Source organism: Macaca nemestrina, chromosome 9, assembly GCF_043159975.1.
Source record: "Macaca nemestrina isolate mMacNem1 chromosome 9, mMacNem.hap1, whole genome shotgun sequence".
NCBI classification, from domain to species: Eukaryota; Metazoa; Chordata; class Mammalia; order Primates; family Cercopithecidae; genus Macaca; species Macaca nemestrina.
Genome location: NC_092133.1, coordinates 49,067,771 through 49,094,696, shown reverse-complemented (window position 1 = coordinate 49,094,696; position 26,926 = coordinate 49,067,771). Strand labels below are relative to the sequence as shown.

Here is a 26,926-nt window from a genome sequence, read left to right as displayed (position 1 = left end):
GCACTGAATTTCAAAAATATACCTCAGTCTATTTCCTAAGAGACTATCCATTCTAAAAGATCTAAGCAGTTATGATTCTTCCAAATGAAGTGAAACAGCAGTAAATGAATTTTTTGAGTCAAGCTCATGGCAAATGGTGCAGAAATCGATACAAGATGACGCTTGTATAGCCATTTATGACCTTGCATGACATTAAATTAATTCAACCACATAATAATATTGTCTATGACTTGATGGAAGAGCAAAATAACAGGAACTTGTTAACTGAGAGAGTGAGGAAGGCAAAGAATAAGTACATGTCAAGCTGGCAAGCTGCTATTCTACACTGGACCTTGTCATTGAAGAGATGGTTGAGGGAAAAATGCTTCTTAGGAAATGACTGAAACCTATGAATGTCAGGGTGGTTTGGCTTTCTTATGCTTGCAGTTCTTCTCTTCTGATCTGCCACTCTTTTCCTTCAGAAGTATAGGAACAATAGAACTTGGAATTACTAACAGAAGAATTTAGTACTGAAATTTAATAAGTAAATAAAAGATACCACTCCTCTGTCTGTTTAGGGAATAAGAAAGCACCAAGGAGCAGCATTGTATTAAATGTGGTTAGGTCATGGAGGGTTTCCTGGATGAAGAGACATCCTTCCTAGTCCTGAAAAATGAGTAAGAGTCATTTAGTTGAGATGGCATTAAGAATGATGGAGGAAGGAGGGGAATGTTGCAACAACAGAGCAACAAAAAGGGTGAAAAAAATAACATTATCATTCACTTAGTCACCAAGCCTGAAAATGAAGTCATTTTCGCCAAGTTTTCCCCATTATGCTCTAAATATTTCAAGTTCACTTATATATATAAACTATTTTAATTATATATATTCAAAAGAGAGTATCTGGACCTTGTCTCAAGAACCTGCCACAGAGCTTAGAACAATTCTTAGAACTGAGTATTTAAAATATATAATTTAGGCTGGGCACAGTTACTCATACCTGTAATCCTAGTACTTTAAGAGGCCAAGGCAGGAGGAGAATCACTGAGCTAGGTGCTGAACATATTTTAAGAAAATTTTACAAAACAAATATTGGTCCAGAGCAGCCTGGGCAACATTGTGGGAACCCATCTTTATTAAAAAAAAAAAAAAAAAAATTAGCCGAAAGTGATGGCACACACCTTAGTCACAGCTACTTGGGAGGCTGAAGTGGAAGGATCCCTTGAGCCTGGGAGGTCGAGGCTGCAGTGAGCCATGATCACGCCACTGCACTCCAGCTTGGGTGATGGAGTGAGAATCTGCCTCAAAAAACAAACAAAACGTGTGCGTGTGTGTGTGTACATAAATAATTGCTTGTGCTATTAAATATTTTTAGGTTTTCACGTAATTTTTCTTGCCTTATTTGCTGCACTCAATTTCTAACTAGTTCTGCCTACTGTTTCTTTCATCTAAATTGTGAATAACATTATGTCATTTCTGTGTTTACAAGTTTTCAATGATTAAGTTTTAATGACTCTCAAATATTGCTGTGAGCATATAAAAATAGTATAACACACTAGAAAAGTAACTTTATACTAAAGGATAAGAGTTTTCTTTCATTAACTCTAATTCAAATACAAAAAAATAAATTAAGGCCAAAAAGTTGTTTGTCAAAACATAATTTACATGCCTAAAAATTCAAATAATCCAAGTATATAACAATAAGTAAATGCTATTTGCATTTTGGCATTTTCTTTCAGCAGAATGTTAGTAAAAAAAAACATTAAAAACGACAGTTATCAATACCATATAGTAATATGAAATGTTCATATCAATTCCTATCAATTAAAAGTTAAAAAATGAGAATTTAGATTTTTGTAAACAACAGTGTACAGATTTAAAATTTTGCCTATTTCACAAATAAAGTTGTTTACATATATCCACATTTATGTATATATGATTATTCATGTGTATAGAAAAATGTGGAAAAGAAAACAACGGACACTTTTAACAGTACTTTCTTCCGATTTGAGAAATTTGGAGAAGAGTATTTCAATCATCTTATGGAGTTAAGGCAACTTTAAATAAAAATGAACAAGAATTTCAATTATAATTTAAAAATTAACGTTTCGGCCAGGCGCGGTGGCTCACGCCTGTAATCCCAGCACTTTGGGAGGCCGAGGCGGGCGGACCACAAGGTCAGGAGATCGAGACCATGGTGAAACCCCGTCTCTACTAAAAATACAAAAAATTAGCCGGGTGCGGTTGTGGGCGCCTGTAGTCCCAGCTACTCGGGAGGCTGAGGCAGGAGAATGGCGTGAACCCGGGAGGCGGAGCTTGCAGTGAGCCGAGATCGCGCCACTGCACTCCAGCCTGGGCGACAGAGCGAGACTCCGTCTCAAAAAAAAAAAAAAAAAAATTAACGTTTCAAGACGTATATACATGTTGAAAATACTGAAAACAGGCCAGGCACAGTGGCCCACACCTGTAATCCCAGTTTACATTGGGAGGCTGAGGTGGGAGGATCACTTGAGGCCAGGAGTTGGAGACCAGCCTGGGCAACATGGTGAGACCCCATTTCTATGTTTTTAAATAAAAATAAGAAAAAGAAATAGAATAAAAATAAAATATTGAAAACAGACACTTCAAAATAGGAAAAATCTTTAGGTCATGATTGTATATACAGTGTCAAAAATTTTCTTCCATTTTTTATTTACTCCAATAAGCATTATTACTTTTAAAAGCAAAAAATTATCAACATATATATTTTTCTTTTTTCCTTGAGACAGAGTCTCACACTGTCACCTGGGTTGTAGTGCAGTGGCACAATCTTGGATCACTGCAACCTCTGCCTGCCAGGTTCAAGTAGATGGAGTTTCACTATGTTGGCGAGGCTGGTCTCGAACTCCTGACCTCGTGATCCACCTGCCTCGGTCTCCCAAAGTACTGGGATTACAGGTGTGAGCCACCGCGCCCTGCCAACATATATTTTTTTCATGAGCAATGTGAGCCACCATTTGGTGTACACATTATTTACGTATTTATTTTTTTCCTCATTTAGTATTTTCTAGGCAGTAGAGAATGCTCCTAAATCCAATGGCATTGTTTTGAGTGACCTGCTCTCACCAGAGTTGATCCAAAGGCCTGCCTTTGATAAACTCAGTAAATAGCTCACATAATTCTTGTATGCAACAAACATACTTTCTTGCTTATCAATTCTATTTATTTATTCTTCAAATTCTGCAAAAAAAGCAAACATTTTAAAATCTTTATATCTTTGCCATGATAATCTTGCCCTTGCTCTGTTCACTTCCACAATATTTCCAGAGTAGTAGAAAATGTCATTCAGCAGTAAAGCTCCAACTGTCATAAACACTCAGCTTTCAGGGCTCACTGTTTATGAAACAGGAGGAGTTTATTGCCTTATACATTGTCTCCAGTTGTGGGATTATTGCTTAGAGCATTGACCTGTTTGAAGATGAGAGTTGTGGCTCTTCAAAACCGCAGGTGGGTACTTTTCTTAACAACAAAAGGAGATTCATAACACGAAAAGTGAATAAAAGTCTATGCAAAGATATTAACTTAGTTTTATTACTAGCCTTAGAGAAAATGTTTTTTTATTGAAATACTAAGTATGAGATGTAATAAGAAAACACATTTAAATACAAGGGTAAAGAATTTATAACTATTTTAAAGGAATACATATGAAAAATAAACTTTTAAACTTTTCCAACATATTTGTACTTAAATATATTTTTATTTTATATTGAGATTCCTTGGTTGTTTGGAAGCTACTGTATCTCTACGTTTTCAAGGAATTTCAATACACGTGCAAGTGCGTTTTTCCTCTGGTTGATTTTATAAAACAATGTCCCTGGTTCAAATAAGGTGATCATGATATTATTTATTACTGACAAAAATGTAGAGTTTTTGTTTGCTTATAGTTTTACTTAAGAAGTTATTTTATTATTTTACTTAATATTTTAGTCAAATCCATAGAGACACATACTTAAGAAATTTAAAATCAGATGTTTCATCATTATTTGCATTGACTAAGAATTGTTTAGGAAGGGAGTTTGTTTTTGTTTTGTTTTCAAGTATTTGTAGGTTTCGATTCTACTTCTGTTATTACTTTTTAAATATTTTTTATATTAGGTATAAAGAGTTTATTAATCTTTCATATTATTTTTACTGTTGAAAACATAAAATAATTTAGTACTAATCTTATTCAGAATACCTACTATCTCTCTAATTTTAGGGGTCTGTTTGATCTATCAAAAGCTGAGAAATAAAATTTATAGTGTTATATTATATTGATGTTTTTCTCTACTTTTCTCACGTATTTTGAAATACTACTATTTGTTAACTCATCCATTTATTTCTTGAGTCAACAACTTTTTATTAAACATAGAATTACACCTAGGTTTATTTGGGGATCTGGAGGAAAAGCTGGGAATGGAACCAACACAAATTCCTGGTTCACAGAACATTTACTTTACTGGAAGAACAAGGGAAAATAAATTAAGAAATAAAATGTAAACTGTAGTATTTTAAAATTAACAAACACCCTATGGAGAAAAATAAAGTATAGAATGAAGAAAAACATAAGAAATTGAGTGCTGCTATTTAAAATCAGATGATCAGGGAAAAAAGCAAAAACTCAGATATTTTAATAGATTCTTGAAGAAGGCAAGGAAGCGGAATTCAGAAATCTTAATCACAAAATTCAAATCAAAAGGAAAACAATGGCAACTGTCTTCTCCCCACCATCCCCCATAAAAGTTTATACACAGAGTGTTAACGAAACAACAAAAATGTGGCTAGAGCCTAGTTATAAAAGTGAACAGTGGCAGAAGATGCTATAAGACAGGGATTATGGAAGGTTTAGGGATGAAAAGAAAGGCAGCTATTCCTCATACCCTGGCTGTACAATCACGGCAGGCACCCGGTGTTTTTTTTAAAAAATCCTCTATCTACCAGAATCTCTGGCTAGTAAATTATTGATTTCCCCTTCTTTTTTCGATCTTTTCCACCTTTTTGTTTGTTTGATATTGTTTTCCTTCAAATCTGCAAGACACTTCTAATATTCAGCCAATGGTGGAACCACTAATGTATGCCAAATTGGGCTAAAAGCTGGTGGTTTGACTCAAATTCCATATTTAAAAAAAGGAGAGAGAGATAGAACTCCAGACATTCTCACTATCCTGTGCACAGGGAATCACGTCTCCGACACACCTGGCAGAAGAAGAAAGTTCTATTTAAAACAACAAAACAAAAAGCCTTAGACTCAGGAAAATCAGACACAGCTAAAGGCAAGACATGTAATCAAAATATGGAGACTGAGTGAAAATCTGAATTCTAAATAGTGAGATGACTCATCTCCAAGAACACATGTAGCTAGGTTTATAACTCTGCTCCAGACTCACAGCTCCTTCCTCAGAAGCAGAAGATAAGATTCCCTTGTAGGAAAATGGTTCTAAAAAAAGATATAAAAATCAGATAAAGTCTGGTATAGGGAGGGAGGCAACCTCCAATGATATAGACTAGTAAGATCACCCCAAACAAAGCCTACCAGTTGGCCAAATATGTATGCCAATTTAAATTAATGTATTGCGAGACTCGCTATTAAATAGAAACAGAAAATTATAGATCTTAAAATCATTGGTAGTGATAACATAAAAAATAGAGTCCAAAATAAAAATCTTTAAAGGGAATCATAGCCTAGTTAATACAGGCAATACAAAGAGTAAGTACAATATTATTAACCTATAACTCATTGTGCTGTTGAGATAGAAAATATTGCACCATAGGAAGTGGAGAGAATAGAAAATAGCGAAATTATATATATTTATATGTTTAACTTTTAACTGAAATAAAAGTTGCAATAACAGATCTAAATATATAACTTTGAAAAATCTCAAAAAATCTCAAAAAAATTGGGCCGGGCGCGGTGGCTCAGGCCTGTAATCCCAGCACTTTGGGAGGCCGAGGAGGGCAGATCACGAAGTCTGGAGATCGAGACTATCCTGGCTAACACAGTGAAACCCCGTCTCTACTAAAAATACAAAAAAAATTAACCGGGCGTGGTGGGGGGCGCCTGTAGTCCCAGCTACTCGGGAGGCTGAGGCAGGAGAATGGCGTGAACCCAGGAGGCAGAGCTTGCAGTGAGCAGAGATTGTACCACTGCACTCCAGCCTGGGCAACAGAGCAAGACTCCATCAAAAAAAAAAAAAAAAGAAAGAAAGAAAGAAAGAAAGAAAGAAAGAAAGAAAGAAAGAAAGAAAGAAAGATAGATAGATCTCAAAAAATTAACAACAAAAAACCTAACTAATAAATGGGCAAATAAAGAAATATTTTTCCAAAAACTATATACAAGTGGCAGAAAGCACATTAAAAGACACTCAACATCACTAATCAATAGCAAAATACAAATCAAAACCATACCGAGACCATTTCACACCCATTCAAATGTCAATCATTAATCTAAAAAAAAAAAAAATGATTGGAGGCTGAGCACAGTGGCGCATGCCTATAATCCTAGCACTTTGGGAGGCCAAGGCTGGCAGATCACTTGAATCTAGGAGTTTGTGACCAGCCTGGGCAACATAGTGAAACCCGCTCTCTACAAAAAAGAAAAAAAAAAAAGAAAGGAAAAATTAGCCAGGCGTTGTGGCACATGCCTATAGTCCTAGCTACTCAAGAGGTTGAGGTGGGAGGATCACATGAGCCCTGGCTACAGAGGTTGCAGTGAGCTGAGATCACACCACTGCACCCCAGCCTGGGTGATAGAAGGATACCATCTCTCAAAGAACAACAACAACAACAAAAGATTGACATGGATGCCGAGGAATTGAAATCCTTGTGCATTGCTGCTGAGAATGTAAAATAGTACAGTCACCTTGTAATAAATGCAACAAATGATGTTGTAATTCCTCAAAAACTCAAAAGTTTACCATATGATTCAGCAATTCCACTTCTGGGCATACACCCTAAAAAATTGAAAGCTAGAACTTGAATGGATTTTTGTATACTCATGGTCATTATAGCATAATTCACAATAGACAAAAGGTAATAGCAACCCACATGTCCATGGATGAATAAACAAAATGTGGGATAAACATAAAATAGAATATTATTGAGTCTTAAAAAGGAAGGGAATGCTGATGCATGCTACAATATGGATGAACCTTGAAAACGTTATGCTGAGTGTAATAAGTCAGTCACAACAGGACAAATATTATGTGATCCCACTTACATGAGGTACCTAGAGTACATAGGTACAAATTCATGGAGACAGAAAGTAGAATAGTGGTTGCTATGGTTGGGGTGAGGGGAATGGGAAGTTATTGTTTAATGCATAGGGCATTTCAGTTTGGGAAAATAATGTTCTGGAAATGCATGATGGTGATGGATGCACTACAGCGTGAATGTATTTACACTGAATCATACATATAAAATAGTTAAAAGGGAAAATGTTACATTTATATATTTTATGACAATAACAAAAATAAGATAAGCATAAGAGAAATGAGATAATAAATTTAGAATATTATTTCAGGAGGTCTAATCTCCAATAAATAAAAGTTTGAGAAGAAAAAAAAATTGAGGAAGAGGAAATATTTGCCAACTCATTCTGTAAGGTCAATATTACCTTTATTCTAAAGCTGAGGGGTAAAATCATGCAAAATAAAAACTAGAGAAAAATATTTTTCATGAGCATACTTATGAATATCTTGAGCAAAATAGGTTTTTTGTTTGTCTGTTTTTTTGAGATGGAGTCTTGCTCAATTGCCCAGGCTGGAGTACGGTGGTGTGATCTCAGCTCACCGCAACCTCTGCCTCCCAGGTTCAAGCAATTCTCCTGGCTCAGCCTCCCAAGTAGCTGGGATTTCCCACCACCACACCCAGCTAAATTTTTTATTTTTAATAGAGACAATGTTTCACCATATTGGTCAGGCTGCTCTCCAACTCCTGACCTCAGATGATCTACCCACCTCGGCCTCCCAAAGTGCTGGAATTACAGGCATGAGCAACTGCACCCAGCCACAAAATAGCTTTTAGATCCATCAATATACTAAAAAAAAAAATTACACACCATGACCAAGTGTCATTTATACCAGAAATTTAAGATTAATATAACATCATTTTACTTCTCATGTATTACTCAAAAAAAAACCCACAAAAATTCATTAGTTAAAGCATTATATTAGAATAAAGAACAAAAAGCACAAGATCCACAAGGTCATCTCTATAAATACAGAGAAAACATTCAACAGATTCCAACATCTAATCATGATAAACGCTTTTGGTAAAATAGGAATAAAAAGAAACATCTTCAACCTATTAAAATGCACCTACATAAAACCTATAGCTTAAAAATATCATACATAGAATAAAAGACAATGTTTTTGCCCTGAGATCAAGAACCAGACAAGTACATCATTCTCACTACTTCCATTTAATACTGTACTATAAGTTCTAGCCAGTACAATAAAGCAAGAAATAAAAAGTAAATTCCTCCAGATTAAAAAGGAAGAAGGAAACATTTTTATATTGGCAGAAGACATGATTCCTCATGTAGAAAATCCTCAGGAATTTACAAAATAACTACTAGAATTAATAAGTAACAGATTTTCAAGATGTAACATCGATACAACAAAAGCAGCTGTATTTCTATATACTAGAAACAAAATTTCAGAAATTAAAATTAAGAAAACAATACAATGTACAACATCATTAAAAAGAGTAGAATACTTTGTAATACATGTAACAAAAGTTGTGAAAAATCTGTATACTGAAAACTATAAAATATTGCTGACATAAATTAAATATTAAAATAAATGGGGGACATTTCATATTCATGGACAGAGAAATAATCCATATTGTTAAGATGTTAATTCTCCCCAAATGGATCTACAGTTTCAATCCTTATGAAAATCCCAGATTTTTGGCAGAAATTCATAAGCTGATCCTAAACTTGATATGGAAAAGGAAAAAACCTTAAATGAACAAAGTAATTTTGAAGCAAAAGAGAAAAGCTGGAGGATTTATCATAATCAATTTTATAATATCCTATGAAGCTGTAGTATTTGAGAGTGTGTGCAGTATTGTTACAAAAATAAACATATAGATCTATGGAACGGAATAGAGTACCAAAATAAATCCTTAAATGAAAGGTCAATTGGTTTTCAACAAAAGTGCCAAGGTAATTAAATGGGAAAAGGATAACATTTTCAACAATTGCTACTGAGACAACTGAATATCCACATACAAAACGATGAATTTATTTTAGACCCACACTTCATACCACATAAGAAACTAATCTCAAAATATATAATAGACTTAAAAATAAGTACAAAATGTGAAAAAAAAAACTTATCAAAGAAAACATCAGGAAAACATTGTATAATTTTTCTTTTTTTTCTTTCAAGGCAGTGTCTCACTTTGTCTGCCAGGCTGTAGTGCAGTGGTGCGATCACAACTCACTGCAGCCTCAACCTCATAGGCTCAAGTGACCCTCCCAACTTTAGCTCAGCTAACTTTTAACTTTTTGTTGCCCAGGCTGGTCCCCAACTTTGTTGGGCCAGGCTGGCCCTCACTTTGTTGCCCAGGCTGGTCCCCAACTTCCACCCTCAAGCAATCCTTCCACCTCAGCCTCCCAAAGTGCTGGGATTACAGGGGTGAGCCACCACACCCAGCAAATTTTATAATTTTGTATTAGGCAAAGAGCTCTCAAATACAACATCAAAGCATGATGTATTAAATAAAAATTGATGTTAAGCATCATCAAAATTTACAACTTTTGCTCTTCATTAAGAAAATGAAAAGACAAGCTACAGCTGAGAGAATGTATTTGCCAATCATACATCTTAATAAGGACTTAAATCCAGACTCTATAAAAAGCTCTTACAACTTGATAATAATAATGGCCAAAATATTTTAATAGATACATTATGAGATATGACAAGCACCACAGGAGAAAATGCTCAACAGAAGTAGTTATCAAGAAATGCAAATTAAAACTATAAGATACCTCTACATGCACACTAGCATAGTTAAAATTGAAAAAGCCTTCCGGTGTAAGTATTGGCAAAGCTGTGAGAAATTGAGACCCTTATGCATTGCTTGTGGGAAAGTAAAGTGGTATAGTTACTTTGAAAAGCAGTTTGGTAGTTTCTTAAAAATTTAAACCTACATTTACCATATTACCTGGCAGTTCCACTCCTAGTTATCTGCCTAAGGAAAAAAAAAAAAATGTATGTTCACGCAGAGTCATGTATATAAACATTTGCGGAAGCGAAATTCATACAATCAGTCTAAATTCCCATCAACTGATGAGTGGATAAACAAAACATCTTAATACAATGGAATCGTGTTAAGCAATAAAAAGGAACAAATTACTAATACACACTACAACACAAATTAACATCAAAGAAATGATGACTAAAAAAGATCATATACCACACAAAGAACCAGGAATCAGCATATCATTGGACTTCTCTAAGGCAATACTGAAGCTAGAAGAAACTGGGATACTGCTTTGAAGATTTTGAGAGAAAGTAAAGATACCTTACAAATAAAATATCAAAAAATATGTATTTCTCATATACCCTTCCCAGCAACGTTCTAGAAATAACTCTACTCCAGACCAAGGCAGAGAATAGGACATTGTATCATCACAGATGAGAGGTTAACGAAATCTCCAAGATTACTGGTGAAGTGACATCCAAGTGTGATTTATGAGAGATAATACCATGAGATAATACTGCAGTCCAAAGAAGGCGTATGAAGGAATCAAAGGGGTGTAAGTCCAGAAAAATTAAAGAAAGAAGGAAGGAGGGAGGAATAGAAAACACAGAAATGGGGAAGACAAAAAGGCAGGCAGGAAGAAAAAGGACAAAATAATTTTTTGAATGTACTTTAGAGAAAATTAACAATTCCAGAGGCTATTTTTAGAATTAGAACATAAAAAAATGGAAAATGAGGAAATGAGGCAATTATTAACTTCAAGACAACTAAAAATTACAGAAAAGGGAATATACTAATGGTACATTTTATGGTTTAAATGTGAATACAAATTACATATCATAATAACAATCTCTATACATACTACTCTAAGCAAATAGTATGTTATATGGGGGAAAATTGGAGGACATAAAGTGTTAGAATATTGGAAGAGGAACGTATTTGAGTTACATAGTTCTCATCCAGTGAAAGATATCAATATGTAATATCTAAAACAAAAAGGACAAAAAAAATTATTTAGAAAGATGGATGTTGATGTTAAAGAAAACAGATAAAAAAAACTGAGTGGTTATTTCTAGGAAGAGGGAATTAAAGTTGGAGATGGGTGAGACATAAGACTGTTGGTTTAAGTCTTCAGTGTAAACTATGACTTTTCAAACTACATGTATACATGACTTTCATAAAATGTGAAAACTGAAAAAAAAGACAATAACTTAGGTTAGAAATTTCAGGAAAAAAATACAGTATATACATCTTCTATATCTCTACAGTGTAGGAAAAAAACAAGGATGAAACTATAAAATTAGGTTTCTTTTGCAGTTGTAGGAGTGATAGGAGACTTCAACATATTTGGGACATAACAAAATATAGTCAAGACCTCAGCAAATTAAGGATAAGCTTGCTGTTAAAAAATAAAAATAAAAATAAACTCAGCAAAGACAAAATTAATCATATAGATTATCCCCACTACACACCCCCTTCACAGAACTACATAGGAGAAAGAAAATTCTATAAAAATAAAGTGAATAGAAATTAGATGTTGAAGTTGTGGGAAGAGGGGAGGCAGAAATAAAAAAGTAATAATAATATGAAAAAAAAATGACTTCTATAAGAAAGAGTTATCCTGAACAGGCAAGTTTGAAAACTTTTGGTTCTACTGTAGACATTATTTATTTCCTTTCATTTAATACTCATAAGGGTATAGAGAAAAACTGAGTACTTTTTGGTTACACAGAGCCACCAACATACCCTGTCTGAATTCATAGCTGGGAAGAAAGGAAAAACTGGAAGAACAATAGAGTATGTTTACAGGTGCCTCAGTTACTGACCACAGGTTCTTAGGCTCCTGTGCAATAGAAATTGACACAAAGCCAAGCAAGTTTCCCAGACAAAGCCCTTATTTGTGGTTTATGCTCCAATACCAGGGAGCCAAGCTAGGCGCATGAGTTCTTCAGCCAGTTCACTAAGGGCAGGCCTTTGCTATGTTTTTAGGAAAGGTGACATGAATATGCATGAGGTATGTGACAATCTTTACATGTGCAGGGTGGAGCTCAGGGCACACAAGCACAGTGAGAAATCATGTTAGTACATACACTACATGATCACAAAATGGCAGATAAGCCTCTCCCTGGGTGTGGATTTTAGTATTATAATGAGGCAAAGTGCAAAGATAGGTCATTCTTCTGCTCTTGTGTGCATGTGGGCAATAGGGTCAACTCCTTTGAGCAATGGTTGTGGTGGGATGCTGCTTTTTAACTCCCTTAATATTTATGGTAGGGTGCTGCTTATCTTAGTTTCTTCAATGTCTTGTGATCATCAGGAATGGCTCCCGTAGAGGTGGTAGTGTAAGCTGTGATAATTGGTGGGTATGGAAAAAATGCATATGTGAGGGTGAAAGGGCCAGGTTTGGCAAGTGCTGAGTCCCATCCCTACTCTACCTCAACTTCTCAACCCATCAATTATGTTAAGGGCAGAATATTAAAGTAATAGAATGGGAGAGGGTACCTAATTGAAAAGAAATGAAGAGGGCTACAAAAGTGGAGAGGAAAATCTCGTTACTTTCATAAAAGTTCAATTCTTTGACCTCAGTTTCAGACATTGTAGACAAAGAAGATAAATGCCATTTTTGGGGGGAGTTATGTAAGACAGATTCATTTATGTGTTCTCTTCACTTTTCCTCAAGAAAACCTAAGGAAGTTTCTGGGAGTGACGCAAGTATTTGTTACTGAAACTCCAGGGGTTTGGTCTAGGTCCTGTTGCTTACTGCACAGAAAGCCAATTACCAAGACAACAAGTATTGCCAGGGAAGAAGTCTTTTTATTTGGGTGACACCAACCAGCAGAAAGGAAAATAAGTCTCAAATTCATCTCCCAGACTAGCTAAAATTGAGAGGTTTATATAGTGGGGAAAAGAAGAGCTATGTGGGGGAAGGGATAGCTACCTATGGAAAGGAATTAGGAAGTGATAAGGAAGCAAATGAGTGAGCTGGCGTCTCATTGTCTGGATATTGTGATCTGGTCAGTTTCCTGAGGAAGGAACTCAGATGATACAAATGTAAATTTCAAGTCTTAAGACTAGGAGGATCAATTTCTATTTTTTCAAAAATCCATAAATATTTATATGTGACAATTGGGTTGGTTTCATATTGAGAATAAGGTTAAGTTTAATATCCCATTGAGGTCTCACATTGCATGTGGATTTCCCTACATCAACTGAGACAATAACAGTGTCCCCCATAACTCACCTAAAGAATTTATAAGTGGGCCAGACACAGTGACTTCTGCCTGTAATCCTAGCACTTTGGGAGGTCAAAGTAGGAGGAAAACTTGTGGCCAGGAGTTAGAAACTGGCCTGGGCAACAGAGCAAGACCCTGTCTCTACAAAACTAATACAAAATTTAGCTGGGCATGGTGACACATACCTGTAGTCCTAGCTGATCCAGAGGCTGAGGTGGGAGGATCATTTGAACCCAGGAGTTTGAGGCCACAGTGAGCCATGATTGTGCAATGCACTCTAGTATGGGTAACAGAGCTGGACCCTGTTTCAAAATAAATAAATAAACAAACAAAAATAAAATTTAAAGATTTATGAGAGTATGTCTATATACTATTAAGATATAATAGCAAACCAGAAAGCAGTCTCATACTTAACACATCTGATTTCTATGTCATGTGTGTGTAACACATTTTTGTTACATAGCTAGATATGTAGATATGGAAACTAAGGTGAGTTCCATATATCCAGACATTTTTCATCGTGAAAAAACATTGGAGAGTCATTATCTGATGTTTCTGTTATTTCTGAAATACATAATATAAAAGCAAAGAGTTGCAATATGATCATTTTATAAAAGAAAATACATGGACTTAGATGTGCCTACTTGGACCCAAGGTACACATATTTGAGTCTAAATAGAATATTGATATTAAATCTGAGACCTTGGCTGGTTTTTCATTTACTTCTGAGAATGAACAACTTAAGGCAAGGTGGGAGTGTGAGCACATGACAGATACCTACCATTTCAAGAAGCAGTTACTATCTTAAGTATTCACTTCCTTGTAATGGAAGGATCTAATACTGGTCTCTGTTTGTTTATGTGTTTATTTTTAGGTGTTTTTATTACACAAAACAAAAACAGAAAAACAGTAACAAATGATTGGTTAGGCCTTTCAAAACAAAGAAGTATATGTGCTACAGTATATTTAGACCTATTATGCTTAATCTTCTAAGTGGAACATAAAATCTTAATGTCTAATACAAAAATACTAAGAATATGTAAGTTCTTAATAAGTACTTGATTGACTGAAGTCCTGAAATAGACTCCTGGGAATTTTATTAATGGCCAATAAGGAGGAACTGTTAGAATATAAATTCCTGGTAAAGCAAACAAAAATAAGTTATTGCCTTAAGGGACTAGAGAGGGTACAGAAGTAACTTTTTGTCCTTTTGCTTGCGTATTTGCATATAAAGGGTTCTCATCTATTAATTCCATTCTGAAAGATAAACAGTACACCAGCTCTCCTTAGCATTCTATATATAAGAAACTTCAGACTAGGCTGAGTGTGGTGCCTCATACCTATAATCCCAGCACTTTGGAAGGCTGAGATAAGGAGATAACTTGAGCCCAAGAGTTTGATACCAGTCTGGGCAACATGGAGAAAACTCATCTCTACAAAGAATACACAAATTAACTGGGTGTGGTGGTATGCACCTGTAGTCCCAGCTGCTCAGGAGCCTGAGGTGGAAGGATCACTTGAGCCTGGAAAGTGGAGCCTGCAGTGAGCTATGATCATACCACTGCACTCTGGGATCGATTACAGAATGAGACCATGTCTCAAAATAAATAAATAAATAAAATAAAAAAGAATAAAATAAAATAAGGTAAGGTTTAGCAGTTTAGGTAAAATATATTTTATGTGGGGAAGTTAAATAATCTACCCCAAATCATAAAACTACAAAATAGCAAATATGAAATGTAAAACTAAATTATTAACTCCAAACCCAGGGCCCTCCCTCAAAATTCTGGCTAGAAATGGCAATGCTTAGATGAATAACTTCTGTTTCCTCTTGAAACATTAATATTCCAGCATGCCTGGAGTGGGAGGAATATTATACTGTACTTATTTCTGTTCCTTCAGCAGTGAAGGCCACTGGAATACGTTCATTACACTCAAGCAAAGACCTGGGGAACTGACGGAATTACCTCTGTTGACCCAGAAGAGCACCCAAAGCACCAGTGTGCAGAAATCAGAGACCTCAAGCTAAAAATCATAAAAGGTAAGTGTTTATAATTAACCTTCCATGAATATCCTCTTTATAGTCCTGCCTATGACTGCTGTTCTTATCTTCATTCTGTTCCTCACTATAAGATATCTTTGCCAAAGATTCCTTAATCCTGAACACCCATGGGATTATCTACTCCCTTAAATGACTTCTAAAATTTAGCTGTCCTCCTCTATACAAGATTTAGTTTCCCTCACAAGGGTGAAAGAGTTCTGGCCACAACATTGTTTTCAGAATAATTAGTCTACTTTTTTCTTTTGTCTCTGGCACTAAATGTTCCCTTTTAGCTCCTCTTTGTATAGTACTTATATTTGGTCCATGCATACTTAACCTCCTTATAAAATTTGTTTCTTCTTGCCTAAAGGCCATCAAACTCCAAATGGTCATGCAAATGGAGCCTTAGATGATGACTCCCTTATTATCAGGGACACTTACAGGTCTCTGAATGATATCTGACTGCCGTTTTCCCAAAGCAATGCTCCCTGTCAGTATGATGCAATTAGAACGGTCATTGTCCCTATCCTAAGAGCTAGATGTACCTCTTCAGATGGGAGATTGATAGTGGCAGAAGACGGACAAATTCATAGGCAGACAGAGATGGATTCCCAGTGAAACCTGACCTTCAAGCCAAAGACAGTTTAAATCCTGAAAACTGAGCTGCCAGTTCCAGATAGAGTCCATGACCAGAATGAGAACTTCTATTCCCATCTTAGCCACTTTCAATTGATTCCTTCTGAATGATGCCTTTTAACCAATCGAAAAGTGATTTTTTCCAAGACCATACATGGATGAATCAGTTCACATTCAACTCTTCTAAGCCCATAAAAACCCTGGACTCAGTCTCACAGGCAGCTACCCACTTTCTGTTCCCCTTGTGTGGCTGACAGCTTTCTTTCTGTAGCTCAATAAAATTCTACTCGGCCATACTCACTCTCAGGTGTCTGCATGTCTTATTCTTCTTGGTTACAGGACAAGAACCTGGAACTCATTGAACTGTGGAAACAAAAGACCTGTAATGCTCCTGCTTGCTGAGCTGCAAGCAGTGGGAATAAAAGAGCTGTAACATTCTCTCCTGCTTGCTAAACAATAGGAGAGAAGCCACTGGCACCACTCCCTCCCACCCTCTGAACTATAGAAGAGAAAAAGTTGTAACACCAAGATTGGGTAAATGTGACTTTCGGGAAAATTCGAAAGTGCATGCTTCACAGAAGGAACGGGGAGCTGGTCTATATGTCTCACTATAACAAGACTAAAATTTTGCAAATAAATTGTTCCTGCCATAATTTAACCTTGGTAGAAATGAAGAAATTGGAGAGAGAAAAAAAATTGATTCTAGGTTTTGACCATTGTTTTTGAATTTTTATTATTTGCCTACAATTTAGGCTAAATCCTGAACTATTTGCTGTCTAAAAGATATCTCTAAAAAAGAGCTGGGTTTTAATTTTCTTCATGCTCTTTAATAACTGGCATACAAATCCTCTTTTGATTGTAATCCTTGTGTACATTATATTTCTACCATTCAAATTATTAATAGTATGTATCTCTCATTGTTTTACTTCTTCTAAGAAAACTGAAGTCATGATATTCTGAAGACAAGAGGTGATTCAATAGCCTGTGAATCTTCTTCATTTGGAACCTCACTGGGCCTAATCTGTTTCCCATCGCCAATGCACTTCTGCTAAACCTATATCCTATCTAGTACTCTCCCTAAAGGCTCAGAGACCATAACAGAAGATGAGGGTATGTGAGATTATAAAAGCCAAATTACGGGAGTGGAATCTGGAGGCCAAAGCAACTCCATCTTGGATGCTCATCTGCCATGTTGGCTTCTGATTAACGCCAGTTCTGGAAGGCCTCTGGTTTCCAATTTATCTGTTGTCCCTTGTGTAAGAGCAAGTATTTACCATAAATCCTGCTCTTAGGGCAAATTTCTACCCATTCCTTCTGAAGCATGTGTGCCTCTCCTCTACATATAATCTCTCCTACAATAGATAAACCCCTCTGGGTCTGGGGGCTAATGGTGTGGGAACCCATCATCTTGTCTCACTGTTGCACAAGCCATACATGTGGCTTCTGTTTCTAAGTCCCTATTAAGTATTTCTAGATACCAGATTTATCATCCTCTTTCTTCAGCCTCTCAGCTTCCTGGGACTTTGGGGTAGGTTTGCATAGACCTGCCCACCAAAAAACTGTCACAGAGTCAGTCTTACATACATACTGAGTACTGTTGGGAAAATTCTATGAATATTTATAGGGGAAGTCATGTGCTTGCAAATTGGATAAACTTGTATGTAACATACATTCCATTTCACTTGGGGGTGAGGTTTTAGCTGGGATTTGGCTGTTTTGTCAAAAAGTAAACTCTAGGGCAAAAAGACAATTTGGGCATAGTCTCTACAAGCTGACTGAAACTGGGTTAAGATCTATGGTCACTTATCAATAAAGAATGTGATAAAAACAGTCTTTGTCCAATCAGTGTGCGGGCAGGACCACAAGGCAAGGAAAGGGCATTGACAGTTGGAGTCCAGTGATTTATTAGTATTGGTTGGAAAATTTTTCAATTATAGTTGTTTTGGCAATGTTTTACAGGAGTTGGTTTCTGCTTAATTACAGAAAAGAAATCTTATGTAAATTAACAACAGGATACATGAACAATCCTTCATCCTACTAGCCATGAAATTCTGGAGTTTTTTATTTGTTTGTTTGTTTTAGGGTTTTTTTTTTTTTTTTTTTTTTTTGCTTTGTCTCATTGTAGCCACAGAAAGTCCATTTGGTCTGTCTGTTGGGGCATATTGTGACAATTCCATTTGTCCTTAGCTGAAAATGGCTTCAAGCCTGAATTCTAAGCCACCTGATTTTCTCCTAGGTATCTCCCATGTATTCGCTTAAAAGAAAAACACAACTTAAGAATGTAGAAAAAGGAGAAGAGGAGACTTTGTTTCTTATAGAGGATCATAGCTCGCAGGTGGCCATTCTGACAGACGGGGAAGGATAGCCTCCAGCCTAAAGCCAGAAACAGATACTTTGAGGAAGGGTCAAAGGGAACAGGGATTTATGCTGAGCAGAGTGGCCACATATACATATTCAATAAGCAATAGGAGGAGTCATAAATATTTATGAAAGGAGAAATGTGTGGGTGTGCACGTGTGCACACATGTGCAATAGAGCTTCACGAGTCTCCATGTTCAAAAACTAGCGGTGATCTGAGGGTGGAGTTTTCAGTCCTCTGATTTCAAAAACTAAAGGACAGGACACAAAAACTCTTATTGGGCATTCTCCATAGACTGGCTAGAACACCTCCATGGTCACTGGTCTCTTACCAGGTAAAAAATGGAGGGGCAGCATCAGGCAGTTGGTGGATATTAATGGTAGAATCTTTTGAAAGGGCTATTTTTTGTTTAGGCCTCAGTGAAGAAAGCCTAATTGCAATTAGCAAGGAGTGGGGTGTAATGAGGCCTGTCTGACCTTCCCATCTCATGACCTAGAACACAGTTTTCAAAGCTACTTTGAGGTTCCCTTGGCCAAGAGATGGTCCCTTCAGTCAGCTAAGGGGCTTAGTATTTTATTTTTAGTTTATACATGCATATGTGAGGTATACATGTAAATAAAATTGTGTTTTTCTCTTATTAAACTTCCTTTTGTCACAGTGTTCTCAGTTGAGAACTTAGTAGAGAGAAAATTATTATTATGTTTTGAGATGGGGTCTCACTGTTACCTGGGCTATCGTGCAGTGGCATAATTATGGCTCACTGCAGCCTCAATCTCCTGGGCTCAAATGATCCTCCCTCCTGAGCCTTCCCACTAGCTGGGAGTACAGGAATGTCCCACCACATCTGGCTACTTTTTTAAAATTTTGATATAAACGGTGTCTCACCACGTTGCCCAGGCTTATTTCAAACTCCTTGCTCAAATGATCCTCCCACCTTGACCTCTCAAAGTGTTGGGAATACAGGCGTGAGCCACAGCTCCTGTACAAAATTATTATTTTCCTGCCCCTACAGCAGCATAATTTTCACATTTATCTTACTGGAAAGAATGGTGTCAAATGGCCATCATCAACTATAAGGAAAGTCAGACAATATACTCCTATTTCTATTATTAAGGAAAGAGTGAATTTCGAGGGGACAGCTACAAGTTTCTGTATCACAATGTCTTCCTCCATTCTCTCTAACAGAAGCATTTGCCAACTAGTGGTCTATGATATAGAGGAATTTCTAGAAATCATTACTGAAATTTATCAATTTCATTTATTTTCCTTTTAATGTCTTTTCTAAGTCAGTTAGCTCAAGGGAACGCTGGATAGTTGTCACTGTTCTCCAAATGCAGTTCTAAACTCGTCTATGGAAGAAGCTCTTCTTTATTTCTTTGTTGTTATACATTTATCTCTTCAAATATCTCTGGGAGATAAAATCTATGGAACTGAACTCAGGCCAGGAATAAAGGATTATGTACCCAAGGGGGATGCCTGAAGGCACGTATTTACCACCTGCTTACACTGCAGAATGCAAATCCAAGAAGGGTGAATGCTTTTGTTCTTTGAGCTGCTACAATAAGCAATCAAACAGCAATTCAGACACAGAGGAAATACAAAAATGTAACAACAGCTACCATTTATTAAGTATTTACAATATGCCAGACACAATGTTAAATATCGTACCAACTAAAAGGAAGAAGCTGAGGCAAGATCAATATAAGCAGAGAGTTTATAAGGGTCAAACCTGAGAATTGCAACCTGGGAGCATAAATTTACGTAGCCTTGAATACACACTCTGATTAACAACAGTGACAAGCAGGTTTTAAAGCTGCGCGTAGTGGCTCACACCTGCAATCTCAGCACTTTCAAAGGCCCAGGAGGATTTCTTGAGCCCAGGAGTTTAAGACCAGCCCAGGCAACACAGGGAGACCCCATCTCTACTTAAAAAAAAAAAAAAAAAAAAAAAATTACCCATGTGTGGTTGTGCATCTGTCGTCTCAGCTACTCAGGAGGATAAGGTTGGAGAATGGCTTGAGCCCAAGATGTTGAAGCTGCAGTGAGCTGTGATTGTGCTGCTGCACTCCAGCCTGGATTACAGGGCAAGTCCCCGTCTCAAATGAATAAATAAATAAATAAAGTAGTTTTTTTTTTTTTTTTTTTTTTTTTTTTTTTTTTTTTTTTTGAGACGGAGTCTCACTCTATGGCCCAGGCTGGAGCGCAGTGGCCAGATCTCAGCTCACTGCAAGCTCCGCCTCCCGGGTTTAGTAGAGACAGGGTTTCACCGTGTTAGCCAGGATGGTCTCGATCTCCTGACCTCGTGATCCGCCCGCCTCGGCCTCCCAAAGTGCTGGGATTACAGGCTTGAGCCACCGCGCCCGGCCAACTAAAGTAGATTTTTAAAGGAAAAGAAGATGCAGTTCCTAAATTGTTTACCAAGAATTTACAAATTCCAGGAACATAAAGATAATGAGTGAGGCAGCTCATTATCCATGCATGCGTGAGGATATGGGGGCGAAGGGCTGTAAGTAAAGTCCCACTGTCATGTATTTCTGGACCTGACAATTTTTTCATGCCTGACATAACTCAGAACGGGTCTGAGCTATTTTTCTTTTCTAGCATCTGATATAAATCCCTTACCTCCTTAATTCCTCCAAATACTCATACTCATATATGAGTATTAGGGTACCTAATTCCATAGATAATAAAATTATAATTGAAATAAGTTTGCAGCTGTAAATAAAGAACAAAATCATGTCCTTTGCAGCAACATGGATGCAGCTGGAAGCCATAATACTAAGTGAATTAATTCAGGAACAGAAAACCAAAATACCACATATTCTCACTTACAAGTGGGAGTTAAACACTGGATACACGTAGACATAAAGAATGGAATAATAGACACTGGGGAATACAAGATGAGGAGGAAGGTAGGGAAGCAAAGGTTGAAAAACTAACTTTCGGTTACTATGTTCACTATCTGGGGGACAGATTCAGTCACACTTCAAATCTCAGAGTCACGCAATATATCTTTGTAACAAACCTGCACATCTAACTCCCGATTCTAAAACAAAAGATGAAAAAGTGAAAAAACATGAACAAAAAGTAAATAAATGAATAAAATAGTTATTTTCATAATGCATTGCTCATATTTCATAGCACCTACACATTCGTATTCGTTTCAATATTCCATGCTTTTTTCTACTTCTAAAAAAATGTTTTAAAGACTAGCAATATGATGCAAAGCAGAATGAAAGGAGTGTTCTGGATGTGTGTTAGGAGACCTGGCGGGCATTCCTAGTTCTATGCCAAAGATTTTGCCACCTTAGGAAAGTCAGAGTGTGTGATTTTTGTACTTTTAGCAGTAAAAATATTTGTATATCACTAAAAATATTTTAGGTCTCTTCCAAGATTAAAACATATGTAGATATTTCTAGGACAAAATAAATAACTAATCAGTTATATTCTAAAAGATAGACCAGAACCGTTGAACCCCTGTATATATGTTCATTGAGAAATAAACTCCTGCCCTGGAAAACTCCAGATACACACACAACTCACAGCCATCCATATTTTTCTCCAACTGCACTCTTTCAATACCCAGATACTGTTTCTTATAAGTCAGTTTGGATAAGAATTCATCTAGCCTGATATTTTTTCTTCTTCCTTTCAGCCTGAAATAATAAAAATAATCAGAATCCAGTTTAAAAGAGTTTATTCAATTGCAAAGCTGAGAATAGCCATTTGACTAACGCAGACTCCAAAGAAACAAGGTAAGTGCTCCAAAGCTGACAAGTTACAGTCTTGCTTATATCGGCAGAACACAAAGAAATGACAGGATTACAACATTTTCACAAAAGGCTGGTTGATGAGTTACAGCAATTTGATTAGTTACAGTTGTTTTCTTTTCCTTTTCCAATTTAAGACTATATTTAACATTCCATCATAGACAATATGATGTGATAGTTTTGAGGCCTTTGTATAAAAGAAACAAATGGAAGTTAATCTATAATGAAAAACAACAGTGAAAAAGGGAAGGGGGTCTTCTCTGGCACCCTTTAGTCTTTTACAACATTTTGCAAAACAATGTAGATAAACAAAAGACTAATCTATAATCAGAGGAACAAAGGTTACAGCTGCCTATGTTACAGCTGCTTGTCACATGACTAAGGTCCCATAATCCCATTCCTTTAAGGCTCAAAATAGTTTAAAATTCCAACAGCTTTTATTTTGAATTACTTATTCATAAACTCCCTTTTGATCTTTCATGACTAATTGATCTGTCTCTGGAAATATTTCTGTAAATCAAAAATAAGATTTTTAAGCCCCTCAGCTGACTGAATGGATCTCACTCTGAGACAAGCAAACCCAAGGAAACCTGAAAAGGTAGGTCAGGCCATGACAGAAAAGAGAGGGTCAGACATGCTTCATTCTACTCGCTTCCTTTTGGAATTCAGGTGAACTGATCAGCATTAACATTAAAACAGAGATCTTAAGACTGTCAAAACAGACTCTTTGTATCAATAAGATATCAAATTCCTGCCTGACTCTAGTCTAACATCACATGACAGATAAAGAAGGAAATCAAAATATTTTACCTCAAAATATGCTTATTTGTCATATTTTGAAATGGTCCTACAAAACTGTCTTCTGTGGAGGGAAATATGCATCTGTAAAGAATCTATATTAACATAAATAGATCTCTTCCTTTCCAGGCCCTTCCAACTGTGAAGAGATTAACTGAGAGTATGACACCTTTTAAAGGTCTAAATAGACCATCTATTGTCTCTAAGGTTGGTCCTCTATGAGACTTCATCTATGTAATAAGAACCTTGATCTCCACAACACCTAATCTTTTGACAGACACTCCCTTCTATTGAGTACAGGTCTTTAGGTAATAATTTAACTCTCAACCCATTGTAGGTCAGGAAATCTTTGAATCTACTTATGACCTGTAAGCACCTCAGCACCTGTGCTTTGAGTTGTCCCACCTTTCTGGACGGAACCAATATACACCTCACATGTATTGATTGGTGAATTGCATCTCTCTAAAATGTATAAAACCAAGCTGTAAGCCAGCCACTTTGGGCACATGGTGTCAGGAGTTCTTGAGACTACCTCGGGCCATGGTCACTCACATTCGGCTCAGAATAAACCTCTTTAAATATTTTACAAAGTTTGGCTTTTTTCATCAACGCTTCTCACACAGACATACACCTACTTTAAGGCTTGCCTGCTGTTTCCTAACTCTCATCAACTTCATCAGGAAATCAATCTCCTGCCTCTGTTTTCCTCCTCTCTCTGCCCTATTTCAGCTTTCTCTCTCAGTCTATTTCTAGCGTCTTTTGGTTCATTTTGTGACTTTAATTGTGGCTTCTTAGTGTTAGATCTAGTACTGCATCTGTGGATAGGTACTAGAAAGCTATATATTTTGAAGTGACAGCTAAAAGGAAAGCCAGCATCTTTCACCACCCAATCTCTTCAAAATCTTAGAAAATTTCCATAATTTCCAATTAAGTCTGTTTTCCTCAAGCTCTTGCACTTAACAAAAATTAAATTATTTAACTTTATAGTATTGTTGTATGCTATTTCAACATGCTAAAGATTTTATTTCAGATGAGTATGCTATTGCAGCTATATTATATAGTAAACAATCATATTTGCACTAGTGAAAAAACATAATTATTGATAAGAGTTCATTTGCATATATTAAAATTCTTCCTGATAAAATGAATTTTAGCAAGTTACTGGTAGGGGCCAAGGAAAAATATCCATGTCCTCTCTGCAGTTTTGCTGAAAACCAGTTGACAGAAGGCAAATTAATAGGAGAAAAGGCATACAAAATTTATTTGAAGGTGCATTGCATGGGGAGAATCACAGGATAAGATAACGATTACCCAATAAGCAAATGGAGTATAAAAGCTTATATAACCTTTTTAATAGGGGATGGAAGATGGTGAATGTAGACAATTATTTGAGGGGCAGTGAATGATTGTTAGGGACAATGAGTAGACCCAGGGTACAGAAATTAATTTGTAAATGATTCTCTTTGAAATCTGAATGAGCCTGAGAGGCAGGCAGTATCTTGTAAAAGGTCCATCCAGGTGTGGTTGCATTCCTCAGTCTTCTTTCTCAGATAGATAATGAGATTTCAGAGAGGACAAGGAAGGCAATTGTGTTTGTTTTGGGGGATTTCCAGATAGAAAAGGGAACTTAAGAGAACAGCCTCATTCTGTGCTTTGAGATAAAGGGTTAAGAGAGGGGGAAGTAATCAGAGAGACCTGAAGTTGCTTGTTTAGTTCAGCCATACTGATGGCAGCAGCAGCCTATCTGGAGGAGCTGCTGTGAAGAACCTGGCTGCAGCTGGTGAGCTGTGGATGGGTTGTGTGCTCTGAGGCCACAGGGAGCCAGGAACAGGCAGGAGCCCTGCCCCCTACCAAGTTGGCAGGGCATGAGCCCCGTGCTCCCATGCCAGCTACAACCACCCAGCCATGTCTCTAGATGCATCCCTGTTTTCTGGGGCCCAGGAAGCCCCGCAGCCCCTGCAGGCTCAAAATGCCTGCCCCCACTTCCTGGCCTCTCCCTGCTCCCAGTGCCCACTTTGATTTTGGAGCAAAGTTGTGGCCAAGTCTGAGCACTGTTGCAAACCAGCTGGGTGTGTGCATGCTCAGGGCAGTGCTGACACAGCAGCCGCCCTTGCACCTGGGTCCCCACAGGACTTTGGGAACTGACAAGTGTGGGAGGGAGGCCTGGGGGAACTAAGGGCAGCTCTGCATGGGGCTGCAGGTGCCCCTTGGTGCAAACAGCCTGGGTGCTATGGATGGCATGTCTATAACTGGAGGCAGACAGGTTCCTGGGTGGAAAGGAGTGGGTCCCTGGTGAAACCCCACCTTCAAGCCAGGGCCAGCCTGAAGCCTGTGGGCTGGACTGCTAGTTCTGGGTGAAATCTGTGACCTGGAGTGAGAAATTATGGTGCTTTTTCTGGGCCCACCCATGGACACCCATGGACCAATCAGCACGCACTTTCTCCCTTCTGAGCCCATAAAAAGAACAGACTGAGTCAGACTCAGACAGACGTCAGGACCACCAGATGCGGGAAGGAACTACCCACTTAAGGTCTCTTTGACTCACCAGGACTACCAACAGCAGGGAGGAGCTACCCATGTAGGGTCTCCCTGACTCATCAGGACAATCTGCCTACAGAAAGAAGCTACCCACTGTCAGTCTCCTCTGCTGAGAGCTGGATACTCGCTGGGATGACCTGCCTGTGGTACCCATTTTGAGTCTCCTGAGAGCTGTTTTGTCGCTCAGTGAAGCTTCTCTCCACCTTACTCTCCAGTTTGTCTGCGTACCTCATTCTTCCTGGATGCTGGACAAGAACATGGGACCTGCTGAATGGCACAACTGAAAGGGCTGTAACACAAACAGGGCTGAAACTTTGCCCTCCACCCCCTGGCCCAACACACTGTGGGCAATGAGAAGGTGAGAAGAGCTGCTGCCCTTCAGGGAGCCCAGACATAGGGGCTCCCCAAGACAGGGCTGTGATGCCTTCTTTGGGGCTCTGTGGTTCCTGGCATCTCCAAGCTTCCAGGCACCACCACATTCCCCTCATCCAGACGAGGGTACCCACAACAGAAGTCTTGTGTAGTACATCTGTCCAGTTGCAGCCTCTGTCAGCGGCTGTGCGGGTGCCTGGAACTGCCCACCCTGTTGCAGCTGGCACACCTGGCTTTGCACAGTGGCTGGACCCAGCGCTTGTGCACACACCCCTCACTGCTCTGTGCCTGGCTTGCCATTGGGAGGCATGGGATCCAGGCCAATAGCACAAGCCAACCACAGCCTGCGAGGCCGAGTGGGCGGAACAAGTCCAATGGGTGCGAGCAATACTCATGCAGAAGATGCCAAGGGTCAGAGGTTTTGGGCTGGCAAAGCGATACCTCAAGGATCTCATGACAATATTTGGGGGTGAAATATTTTTGTTTATTTTATAGCCAATCTATCAGTATTTGAGAAAAATGCCTGATTTTCAGTGACTTAGACATTATGCTCCCATTACCTTCCATTTTCTTTACCTTTTCTTGTTTAGGCAAGTGACTTAAATGCCCTAGGCCTCCATTTCTTGAGCTGTAAAATAAGTGTCTGAAGAAGCTTATCTAAATAATGTTATGTTATGTTATGTTATGTTATGTTATGTTATGTTATGTTATGTTATGACAAGGTCTGACTCTGACACTCAGGCTGGATGGCAGTGGCATAACCATGGCTCACTGCAGCCTCAACTTCCCAGACGCAGACGATTCTCCCACCTCAGTCTCTTGAGTAGCTGGGACTACAGGTGCACACCACCACACATGGCTATTTTTGTATTTTTTTTGTAGAGACAAGGTTTTGCCGTTTTGCCCAGGCTGGTCTTGAATTCCTAGGCACAAGTGATCTGCCCACCTTGACCTCCCAAAATGCTGGATTTAC

The 26,926-nt window shown here is 37.8% G+C and overlaps 1 long non-coding RNA gene across 2 annotated transcripts in view; it reads right to left on the bottom strand.

The window, feature by feature from the left end:
• LOC105481147 (uncharacterized) overlaps positions 1–26,926 on the bottom strand; it is a 293,709-nt gene that overhangs the window by 86,013 nt on the left and 180,770 nt on the right. Inside the window, exon 1 of one of the 2 annotated variants that reach the window (XR_011607765.1) lies at positions 13,625–13,735. The exons of the other annotated variant lie outside the window; for it this stretch is intronic. This is a non-coding gene — a long non-coding RNA (uncharacterized lncRNA). Of the gene's footprint in view, positions 1–13,624; positions 13,736–26,926 lie in introns of those variants that run through there. 2 annotated transcript variants of the gene reach the window in all.